The following is a 13,150-nucleotide window of genomic DNA, read 5'->3' as shown; positions in this document are numbered from 1 at the left end:
CGAATTTGTTGCTGCTGGCCCTTTACGATTTCTAAAGCCTTTTTCAATTTAGTTTCCAAGTCTAATTGTAAAATCGATATAAAATGGTATAGGAGTCCAAAAATTATGAAACTAGTTTTGTTAGTCCTCTAAAATCATGCTCTATCTGTTAGTATATTTTGTTCACAAAGTTTGGCAATATTTTTGGGAGCTATATAATTATTTTAAAATGCTTAATATTGTTAAAAGGTGAACTTGTAGGAATTTCTGGGATAAATCGGTAATAGTATTGACTCTAAAAATTTGACAGTAAACTACTAATATCATTATCTACTCACTGTAATTTTTGTAGCTCAATAATAATTAGTTGCTAGGTAGATAATGATGCTCTATTTCGAATAACGATTAAATTGATAGAATGAAATAACGAAATCACTTCGAATTATATAACTAAAATAATTGTTGGGAAATAACGTCTTATTTGACAACCTAGATATGTAGCCTACTTACGGTCATTGTTAGAACTAGCCATTAACTCGAGAGGCGTACGTCATATTTTACGAGTCACGATTGCAGTTGATTAATTACATCTTTGCATTGCATCGCATGCATATCATATAGGTACGATGATGGATCGATGGATCGATTGAAGGATGATTAGAAATCCAAAGGTGATGCAATGGACTTTCTACCCAGATGATGTGGATGATCTGAGGATGTAGATACTAACTTTTAAATATATCTTACCCAGGCAAGCCCCGGTGCATAACCCCTACTTTCTATAGTTTAAATTATATTTGTGCATTAAGTTTTAAGGAGTTGAATGAAACCCACTTGCATATACATCTTTATTCCTATGAGTCTTACTAGTATGATAGGATCGTGTAGAATGCTATGCTACAGGACTCCGGTAGAAGTTGAGTGATTGCCTGTCACTCATGAGAGATAGAAAATATATTATTGGATTACTATCACTTGGAAAACATGAAAATGGTGGAAAGGAAAATGGTGACCGGGCAGAGATATGGTTTGGGTATTGGTGAGTGTAAAGAGTTGTGTCGCCGTGGACATGGGGCATAGCTTGGTTACACTATTTTTTCCTGCCTGGTCGGTTAAGGACCGATCATTACATATGACTTTAGATAGGTCATAGACTTATTATCCCGAGCACATACTTGTGTATGGGCGCTTGAAAGACTTGTTGCTCTCTTGTCGTGGATCTAGCTCTTTCCGGACCGACTTGTCAGGGTTTGTTTTTGGTGGAGGAGGTCCTTGCATCGCACTGAGTCCAGGACTCAGGGGCGGGGGCTTGGAGTCCCAGTTTGGACGAGGACCTAGACACCCAAGATAGGAGAGTGATGGGTTGGTCCTACTTATGCCTGGGGTATAAGCGGGCATGTGTTTTCGGGGTACCCAGCTAGGGACATTGATTCGTGAATCGCCGGGCTATCCGGTACGGCTTGTCTACAGTTTAGCATCGTAGTAAGAACTGAAAGATGAAGGAGGGAAGATGGACAAAGGAAATCTGATTGCTTACCACCTACTTGAAAGTAGCACAGGTGCTTACATAGAATGGTTAGTTAATGAACCAATGCGGCTATTATTAAAAATCAAATATAAGGATGCACGCTTAGTAATGCTTTGTGCAAATGCAACCCACAAACTAGATAGCCTTGCATATCCTTGGAGTCTTTTCTGTTCTTCTGTTGGGCAAGTCTTGCTGAGTACAATTGAGTACTCAGGGTTTTATTCCCCCTGTTGCAGGTGACAGGTGGATGCTAGAGCTGATCCTTGTGTGTGGACTCCTCCTGGTGGGCTCAGCGAGGATTCCTTTACGCTGCGATCATAGTTGTTATTTATAACTCTCACTAAATACTGTTATAAACGAAAGTTTAATAATCTGTTGTCATAGTTTATATATCAATACTTCATCATGTCGTTAATAGATGTTTATTTCCACTGTAACTCTGATCACATGCTTATATTCCGCTGTTTAATTAAATTGTTTATAACTCTTATAATATGATTACATTTCGCTATTATAATAATAAATGTTATACTCTGATGTACATGTAAAGTGATGTAAGAACTGGTTAAGAATGATATACGCTTTATTCTCTCATTTGTGATCTTGAGAAAAAAAATGTGGATTTTTGGGTTCTCTCCTGGGGTGTGCCCGACGGAACCGAGTAATTTAGTGTTCTCCCTTGGGTGCTTAGTGTCTAATGGAAGACGAGCACTTCTGTGAGGCATTAGATTAGGCGGTTCTACCATAGGTGGTATTAGAGAACAAATGAGAAAACAAGGCTTCAAAAACCTTTTCTAAACTAAAATTTGACAACCCATTTTTACAAAAAGTTAGGACATTTTTACGCGAAGTTATATAAGTAGCCCTATTACTATGGTTATGTATCCAGGATAGATGGCACTTTGCTGACTTAAGTAGACTTAATCAAGTTTCTACAGGTACACTGACTCGAGCATAGTCCGATAGTATCGACTAGTTACAGGGAGAGAACGATGTGCTAAAAATCTGAGAACAGTTGCCCTATATGTTGGCAACAGTGAAATGACGCATAGGACATGCATTCATGCATATCCCTTTTATGCATTGTAGTGCTTGTATTGTTGGTAGATACGCCATCCATAGGTGTCACGCGTGTCATATTGTGCACGAACGACTCGTTCCTATTCTAGACTTAGGTCTGCACTATGGCTTTGTGTTTCACGTTCGCCCGTGGTTTGTGCCGGTCGTGACCCATGTCTCCCCATACACCTTTTCTACGCTCTTGTCAGACCCTTGCCCTATAGTCATACTAGTCAGTAATGGCATCGCACGTCGCTCACCTCGAACGCGTGGAATTTGGTCGATTCGTCATAGTGATCTCACGCGGGAACCCTGGTGAACCGCGCTAGGACCACTGAACGCTCTGTCTTTATAAGTAGAGCCTGACTTAGCCATTGATACCACCCCTTAGCGCCCTTTAGCTCATTTGGCTTTTCCTTTGAGCCAGCTTTTCGCTTATCTTTCCTTGCAACCACCGCCAAAGATGGCAGGAGCCTGGTTTAGTACCTACTGCCTGAACGTTGAGGGTTTTCCCAGAATCCTGCATGCCACCATGCAAAAGCTTGGAGTCAAGATCGTCCCAAGTATGAGGGCCGTGAGTATGAGGAGCATGGCACCGAGCGGTGTGAGGTTACCGTCTACATCGGGAAGAGTGAAGAGTTTCCCGACCTCATTGAAGCCTAGAGTGTGACCGCAACCAGGTTTCGCTTCGTTGACACCTACCAGGTTGTGGCCCGCAAAGCCTTGCGGTACCTCTGCCAGATCTATGAGGAGCCCATTGCCCATACCCCCATGTGGTTCTTTCCTCCTTTGGACAAGAATCGACGGGCATGGAGGGCTCGCATGGAGGCTCTGCAAGGGCGGGACGCGCTAGAGGACAGTCCCACCGTGGTGCACTTGACCACGTACTTGCTTGCTCTAGATGAGCAGTACGACTATCAAGCCTTAGAGCTAAGGGCGTGCCTTCGACGCACCGAGGAAGCCGAGATCTTCAATCTGATGCTTTAGGTGTAGCTCGCCGAAGCGCATGCCAGCGTTGTAGCTGCTAAGAGCCGAGAGGCTACCATGGAGGAAGCTCTAAAGGAGGCCGAAGATCGGCATGTTCATCAGCTGTGGGTGTCCTATCTTGTCACCAGGGCCGAGTGGAGGACGTTGGCTGCTAAAAGTCAGGATGCCCCGATCTTGGAAGGGATCCCTATCCACCCGCCAGAAAGAAGAAGAACTGGTGTTGCAGCACCGCCCACACCTCCACCCTTGGAAGTGTCAAAAGAAGAACCCTTGATTCCTCTCACTCAGCCATTGCCACGAGAAGATGTAGATTAGTTGCCTTGGGGTGCTATACCCGTAGTAGTAGTGTTTTTCATTGCTGTCCCCCAGAATTGTACTATTGCCTGTTGTTCGTCGTCCGTAGTTGTTGAGATCGTCTGACCGTAGGCAAATGTTGTGTCATGAATCGGAGCCTGAATGCCTATATGATGTACCCATATAAGACCATTGGAATATGCATTTTATTAGTTCACTATGTTTATTGCGTTCATCTACCTTAAGTTCGTTAGGTATGCTTAAGAGTTTCATGGGTGATATCAAGTGGGTTGCAAGAGAAGTTGACATTCATATACTAGCAGATCAGCCATGATTAGGTGTTATTGGACACTGTATCGACTAATTATGGATGTCCCAGTAGAATACTTGAATCTCTTTAAAACAAATCCGTCGTTGGATTTGAATTCCTTGTCCCTTGTTGTGAATTTTCCCTTGCAATACTCCCCTTACTCTGTGGTCTATGACCCCACTGCTTTCATGGCGTGTAAGTTAGTAGTAGGTTCCTGGTTAATAGCTTATGGTGCCACGATGAAACTGAGGGCTCTCTATGAAACAGCTGCCATAGGTGACGCTGCTCGGCACGTGTTGGTATTGAGGTTTTTGACCAAATACCTTTACCAAGTTCCACCGTTGTACCATTTTGTTTTACAAATAATTTCCTTGGAAATGTTTAGATGTTCAAACGAGAAATCCATAATGGGTTGATGCAAAAGTGATCTCTCTATTAACCAAGAGGAGATGGTTTTGGAGGAAGAAATTATGACCTGGTCTCAGTCTACATGAAATACGGATCTAGTCGAGTAAAGGAAAGAGAAAGAAGAGTAGTACGGAAGGTTAGCCGTGGATAGTCGTAAAAGTCTGAGTGGATGTCTTGTCTAAAGCCCTATGCTTAGTTGACTATGCTATGCATGTTGGGTCACTTCGCTGCGTGCCCTACGAACGCTGTCTATATCAGGTGTGTAGCACCCTATTTTTGCGTGGCCACGGCGTTGTGCCGTGCTCGCCGTCCTTGTGCACTATGCGTTTTTCCTTTTTTTTCCTGGCGTCCGATCGACTCTCTACCCCGCACCATCATTCCCCGTACTGGACCCCCCTTCCCTCTCCTTTCCTTCTTCTTTTGGTGACACAACCGCCCGCATGCCTACCTCATCGAGCGGACCCCTCTCTTCTCCTTTATTTCCCCCTCCGCTGCTCGCACAGGAAGCGCACCATATTTTCGATCTTATCTCCATAGCATGAACCATCTATGTATCCCATTCACTCCACCTCCACTTCCAGTGTGTTGCTCCCCACCTCTGTTCTCCTCTATAAAATGCCATTGGTCCTTGCTCTTCTCCTTCATCCCCATTTCCCCTCTCATTCGGAGTAGAGCTACGAAATCTAGTCGTCATTGTGAAGCTAGGTTCATCAGTTTGAGGTGAGGATGTGATCTGAGAAGAAGAAGAAAGGATCTGGTTCATTGAAGAAGTTCAAGTTCCCTTTTGGGTAGTCAATCTTAGGGTTCATGATGTTTTACTCCTCAGTCGACTGTTTCTGGATCTTTTGGTGCTACGCCATGTTTTGGATAATCATTATCTTGTTGTTTCTCCATTGTCCTCGTCTATCTCGACTTCGAAATTAGATCTCGGTTGTACTAGGTTGCTCTTAACCATGTATCCCTAGCTCCCCGTGTGGTTTAGTATTCGAAATCATGTAATCTTTCGTGTAATCCCTGATCTATGAATGTAATCACGTTTTCCCCTTCTGTTTCTAGTTTCGAATCTCGAGACGAGATTCTTTTTAAGGGGGGTTGGTTGTAACACCCCGATGTTACAATCTTATTTAGCACAGCGATTTAGGTCTAAGTAAAACTTCGAAACGAGTTTCTCGGATTCAAATAAACGTCCAGGTTAAATTTCAGTGCGTAAAAATATTTAGGAATTGCTGAACGATAATTCTGCCCAATCGATAACGAACGGTTCGTTCTATTAGATTAAGCATGAAAAGCAACATTTATAAATAAAATAAAATCCATTAATAAATAGAACGATATACATATATATATATAGCTTTAGAATCAAATTTAAATTTGAGCTTGCTGAAATTTTCCTGTGCCTAGACATTGCAAATTGACTAAAGTAGTAAACCGTTATATATATATATAGGTGTGTATGTGTATATATATATACACACACGCACGTTACGATAGTAACTTTAATAAAGAACGTGTAGTAGTGCTTGTTGACCTGCTCCTCTATGGCCTGTCTATGTCTGTTTCCGCTCTCTGCTGCTGCCGCTGCCTTCTCTTTTTTCTATTGATGCTGTCATGTATGACTTTTCATTTCCAACCAATCATGTATGTACACAGGTACTAGTACATAGGAGATATGGATGGCATGAATGCTGCTGCTGCTTGTCCGTTCTCCCTCTCTCTCTCTCACGAGTCTGCTCCTTTGCTTTACCTCTGCTGCCCCTGTCACGCCGGGTCATTTTCATTTCCCTATGCGTGCAGCTGTGCTGCTGTCGACCACACTGCACCGCCCCATCCTATCTCCGCATGGTGTCATGCTGCCCTGTCGGTCTCCCTCGACTTCTTGAATACGCCTGCCTACTATCTTCTTGCTTAAGCCGAAGCCCTGTCCATCGTTGCTCCTCCGTGTGTTCCACCGCAGCAGTGCCTGCTCGCCCTTCCCTGCTCCACCTCGCAGCTGCAGCGCCTCCATCGTCCTCACGCCTCTCATCACAGTGTCCACCTGCACCGGCGCCTCTCTTTTCCTCTCCTCCGTGTGCAACACCCCGCCCTGCTGCCGTTGCCACCTCGAGCTCCTGCCACCGCAGCCGCAGCACCTCGCCGGCGTCCGCTCCACTACCCGCGTGACCACGCGTGAGTGCCGCTGCACCAGGTCGCCCCATCGACATTTGCACGCGGCCCCACATCATCCTCGCCACGCTGTCCTAGAGCGCCATCCCGCGCCAAGCCCTATGCGCCCATGCCAAACAGGGTCGTGTCCTTGCTGCCAGTGCCCGAGCCGTGAAGCACCTCCCTGCTCCTCGGCTGCCCGCGCTCAGCCATGCCACAGCGTCCCACCATGCTACCTGCCGGTGCCTGCTCTCTCCTATGCGTGCGAGTTCCTTACCACGCGTCGAGCCGCCGCGGTACGTGCTATCCCGCTGGGACCCGTGCCATCACGACCACAGCGTCTCCATTGCCGGTCAGAACTCTTTAGCTCCTTGGCTCCGAGCGCCTCCACTCCTGGAAGAGATGAAGCATGGTGAGCAGGGGTATAAATCCAAGAAGATTTTTGTACGGGGGTTCTCGGTGCAAAATACTAGACTCATTTAAATAGTACATTAGTACCGCAGAGTGATTTAGAGAAAGTTCGAGGGTTTTACGCAATTTGCCATCATGCTGGGCTCAACCTTGGACAGGCCGACCGTTTCTGGTCACTGGGCCGTTGGCCGCGCGCCTTGCCTGGGCCTGGTGCCGCGTGCCCCACTGGGCCGGCCTGCTCGATGCCCGATTGGGCCGTGCGGTGCTCTGGGCCACTGTGGCTGCCAGGCCGAATTTGTTGCCACCGGCCCTTTACAATTTCTAAAGCCTTTTTCAATTTAGTTTCCAAGTCTAATTGTAAAATTGATATAAAATGGTATAGGAGTCCAAAAATTTTGAAACTAGTTTTGTCAGTCCCCTAAAATTATGCTCTATCTGTTAGTATATTTTGTTCACAAAGTTTGGCAATATTTTTGGGAGCTATATAATTATTTTAAAATGCTTAATATTGTTAAAAGGTGAACTTGTAGGAATTTCTGGGATAAACCGGTAATAGTATTGACTCTAAAAAATTGATAGTAAACTACTAATATCATTATATACTCATTGTAATTTTTGTAGCTCAATAATAATTAGTTGCTAGGTAGATAATGATGCTCTATTTCGAATAACGATTAAATCGATAGAATGAAATAACGAAATCACTTCGAATTATATAACTAAAATAATTGTTGGGAAATAACGTCTTATTTGACAACCTGGATATGTAGCCTACTTATGGTCATCGTTAGAACTAGCCGTTAACTCGAGAGGTGTACATCATATTTTATGAGTCACGATTACAGTTGATTAATTACATCTTTGCATTGCATCGCCTGCATATTGTAACACCTCGGTGTTATGCAAGCATTTAGGCACTGCAAATCATGCATATTGTGCATCATCAAGCATCCTAATCATACATGCCTAATCATGTAAGTAATAAGTGAAACCATGCTTCGAAACATATGAAATGTGCTCGTGAAACATGAATGTTGCATACACTTGTTTAGAGTTGTTTTTGCCCTAATTATGCTTGCTAGGTTAGTAAAACATGTTTGGCTATAATTGTAAATCATCTAGAATTATTTAGCACAATTTTTGGAGTAAAGTTTGTATTCAAACTTTTGACAAAATATACATTTGAAATCTTTATTGAAAATGGTCAAAAATCCTCCCTATTTAGCTTTTACTTCCCAATTCAAAATCTATGCAAAATTTTTAGTTGGTCCCTAAAGCAAAGTTGTAGATCTCAAAAAATGGAGCAACTTTCATTTTTGCACCAAATCTTGAAAATGATTTTTGTTGCTCAAAATAATGAATTTGGGGCTGTTTGAATTTAGATTTTAAAAAGAAAATCGTTTCATTTCCTTAGCGGGCCGCCGCCCTCGCTTCTTGGCCCATGGCCAAAGCTGGCTCGGCCTACCTCCACGCCCGCCGCTCGCTCGCCCGCCCCGCGTCTAGCCCAGCAGTGCTTCACCAGCCTAGGCCCACGTCACGGCCGCTCCCGCGCGCAAATGCGCCCGCCTTCCCTGCCTGCCCGGTCGCCACGCGACGCCCGTACACCGGCGGCGAGGGGCGGTGCCTGCTCCAACCGGCTGTGCTCCACCTTCAAAGCTGTCCGAACACGCACACGCCACTCCACCCTGCACGCCATCCTGTCTCCTCCTCCTTTCTCTCTAGTTCAGAGCTCCGCGGGAGCTCTCGCCACCGAGCGCCGCCACTGCCCCGCCGGCAACGTACCCCACCTTCCACGCCTTTTTCTTCGATTTCCACCGCCAGTAGCTCCGCCTTGGGTCCCTGCCTCACTTGCGCTCGCTCGCGGCTGCCGTCGTCGAGGTAAGGGCCGAGCTTGGCCGCCTCCTTTGTCTTCGGCGAGTGCGCTGCCGCGGTCGCATGGACCGTCACACCGCCGTGCCAACTCCACCCTTCTAGTCAGTGCGGCTCAGCGTGGTGTGCACGCTGGCACCGCCTGCGCCACTAGAAGAGCTCGTCGCCGGTGAGCATCGGTCGGCGGGGCTCCTCCCCTGCTCTCGGGTCACTGACCCGTGGGGCCGCAGGGCCCAGCCGCAGTGGCCGGTGGATGTTTCAGGTGCATAGCACTAGGTGCACCCAGCGTTTGCGCCCAGCTGATTTTCGTTTTTGAAAGAAAAAAAAGATTTCTAGAAAATGCTTTTAAAGGATTCTAAAATACATAGTTGCTGCTATGGTGCCCCAATTTTGGTGAAACAAATTTCTTTGTGTTTCTTATTCTTAGATCTACAATATAAAAATGTTGCATGTCAGTTTTGGGATACATTTATGTAGAGCTTTATTTAATTCTTGATGTTGCTGATATCTTGTAAAATGGTTAGTAAATCCTATATATATCAGAAAAATATGATTCCAAGTTTGTTACTCTTCTTGTGTAATGTACTTTCTGTGAAAAATATATTCCATGCATGTCCTATAGAAAAATTATGAGGTGTAGTTCAAGTGCCTTTAATGGCTGATTTTTGTTATTTTTGCTAGAGAGCAAAATTTGTATAAAATATGCATGTGATAATTTTTGTACAGTGATTGTATGCTATGAAGATCATGGAAAAATACTAAATATGTTGTTTGACACTTTTCATAATACAAAGTATTTTCACATTCATAATTAGGTCCAAGCTTGTCATTTTTGTGTAGGCTATTCCACTTATCCAAATGCCATAAAAATCTGATGGTAGACTACTTAAGGTAGTACTATGCTATGCTAATTTTCTAAGATTTTTCTAAGCTATAAAAATAGATGTTGCTATTCAAACCTATTATTAACTAGGGTTAATCAAATGTTGCTTTGTGTATGCTTAAGAAATTAGTGAAGCTTTGGTGTATCTTTGAAGCATTTAATGAGATGTGTTGACTTAGCATATTAGTAGTAGAAGAGAATACATTAGATGACATGTGCTTGTAGTACATGTTTTTGGATGATGTTGACTACCTTGCAATCAAGCATATTCATTGTGTTCATTTCATCCGATGCACCTTTTGCATAAGCACTTACGCACCTGCATCATACAGTATCACAAACCGAGAGCCCAGTCGTCATACTCGAGGAAACCGAGGAGCAGCTCGAGGTGCAGCCTCAGGAAGTGACCGAAGCAGACGAGGAGGATGTTGAGGAACTTCCGGAGTACCTCGATCACCGCTCGAGCTCCTTCGAGAGAGGCAAGCCCCGGAGCATTTTTCTCCCTGGTTTGCAATAATTAATTAAATGCTTTACTTTAATTGATGCATTACGTTCATGTTGAATGCATGCCTTACATTTAGCTGACCGAATAAAGTACCTTTCAACCGTGAAGCTGGGAGATTATTCGGGCCAAGTAGATTGCCCGCAGCGCACTATGCTAGAGCAGGTGTGGTAGGACACGGGGGCGCGATGATAAGACCAAAGGGCAGTTGGTTGGCCCCCGGGTACATGTGGTTCCTGGCAAACTCGAGATTCCTAGATAGTTGACTCGGTGACCGATACCTCACTTTAGCAGGTGAGTGAGGTTTGTGTAAGGAATAAATCACCAGCTGGTTAGGAATCGATTCGAATCACCATCGCTCCTAGATAGTGAGCACTTGACTTGAGTTACTTCATCGTAGTAATGTTGATGGAACACTTGGACAGTTATAATGAATATGACATTATGGAAGTTGTTGATGATCATGGATTATCATTATTTGCTTAATCACATGTTTGCTCTAGTATAGGTGCAAATCTAGTCGACAGGTTAATAATAATTAACTTGACAATAATGCTTTTGTAAAGGTTCTTGAAATGCTAAAATGCCTCTTTTTGCAAATGAGTTAGCTACCCTACTATAAAGCCCTTCATAATCCTTGGTGTCACTTTATTTTTGGTTATGTCGGGTAAGTCTAGCTGAGTACCTTCTCGTACTCAAGGTTTTATTTCCACTTGTTGCAGATGGGTAGATGTATTACGGCTACTGTATCAACTACCTTTATCCTACGATGGGTGATGCTTTGGACCATGGGCATGGTCATTCCTTAAGTCTCGTCTGATGCTTTTGTTGGAGATGATCATTAGCTGGCACTATATTTGAACTCCGCGTGAGTGGGTGTGGTTTTGAACAAATGGCTTCCGCTACTTTTATTCGAACTCGTTTTGTAATAACTATGTTTAAACTCTAATATATCTATAATGCAAACTTTTATGTAATATGTGATGGTGACCACTAAACTTATTACGATCTTGGCTGGTATGTGAGTTGGTTTGAAATCCTTCGGGATTTCACGGACTTCCGGGTTATACGGGCTTAAGTTTGCTAAATCGTCTGCTCTAGCGGGTGATTTTCTTACTTAATTTCGTATAATTGGTCGGTTCTGTTACAGCTGGCATCAGAGCATGGTTTAGCATGTTACTTTTCACAAGTGTATTTAAAACAAAAAGGCATTTGAAAAACGTGATTTCCAAACTAAAAAGTGTGCCAGTGGTCATATCCTTTATGCCCAGATAAGGACTCTAAGTGGCTTAATTAAGTACTAACTTGGGGTTCTTGCATCATATTTCTCTTTCGTTGCTCATACGGCATGCTATTGTATGAGTGCCACTTGTTTGAGTGGTAATATATGGATCATTTGCCTCTACGCCTCGGTAAGTGTGAGTTGTGAGAGCATGATCGGATACACCGCTGATCTAGGGTGAATGCTTATATGATGCTGGAGTAATTATATGTTCTACGCATGTTTTACAAAGGTATCTCATGTGTGGGTATTCCGTCTATTGAGGCAATGCCGTCAATAGGACGATGGTTCGGGTAGTTACTACCGTTGTACACGTATCTGGGGATTCGTGTAGAGCGTGTAGATAAAATTTACTGCTATTATGCATTCATTGGGAATTGGGCTGAAATGAATCTTCTACAGGTACATAACAACGTTATTGTGTAGAACGTATTAGATATGTATTTAAGAGATCATTTGTATGCCACCGAATTTGTCGCTAGAAATTATTTATTTCATAAGTTTGTGAGAACGTACGGCATGTACATACATCATATTACTTGTGCATTTCATTCATGTCATGCATTCCTCCCCTTATAAATTGATTATCTCATTTTGATAAAAGTTGTATCACCTAAAATATGTTCTCATGGAGTAATAAAAGAACTTTTGATACAGATGGCCCGCACGAAGCAGACCGCCCGTAAGTCCACCAGAGGAAGAGCACCTCGACATCCGTTGGCCCTAAGGGAGCACCGCACCACAGATACCTTCTTGAGTGAGTTTGGCATGCCGACCTTGCTTTGGAGAGTGCTCCATGATGTGGGGTACCTAGAGGGTCCAGAGCCGGTGTACTCTTGGAATGAGAGCCAGTTAGCAGAGGATGGACTTGCAGTGGTAGAGATCACAGTTCCTGCTCTTAGTGATGCTCCAGATTGGGATGGTTGGCACTTGGAGTTTGAGGGTCGCACTCCTATTGAGTGTGCAGAGGGAGCAGCTTTCCGTGTCATCAGGGATATCATGAGCAAATTTCCTAGTGAGCTTGTAGCAGCTCTAGCTAGCACCTTTCCTAGGGATGATCCTCATGATGCTATTTGGGTTTAGCCTTAGGGAAGTACTTTGGTCAGAGGTCTAGCTAAGGGACAGGCTAGCGACAACCATGCTATGAGTGCTATGTTTGCCGCTATCAGAGCGTATTAGGGTCTTGAGTGTACCTACTAGACTTTGATTGGCTTACGTAGCCATGATAAGCTCAAGGTAAGAAAGCAGAAGAAGAAGCAGGCACGTGCTATAGCTAGTTTGTAGGAGCAGTTGGCTGATATGAGCTTACAGTGGGACTAGGCGGTAGAGAGAGGTGATAGAGCTATGCAGCAGGTGCATACGTTGACTCAGGCCAACAACAATGTAGACTGCATGATTGGACAGTTGGTTCAGGAGAGGAATGAAGCCTGGGATGAAAGGGACCTTCTGCTGCAGAGGGTTGATGAGCTAGAGGAGTACAACATCAACCTGCACGA

This window comes from Miscanthus floridulus, chromosome 8, assembly GCF_019320115.1.
Source record: "Miscanthus floridulus cultivar M001 chromosome 8, ASM1932011v1, whole genome shotgun sequence".
Classification (NCBI taxonomy): Eukaryota; Viridiplantae; Streptophyta; class Magnoliopsida; order Poales; family Poaceae; genus Miscanthus; species Miscanthus floridulus.
Note: the sequence above shows the minus strand (reverse complement) of the source record.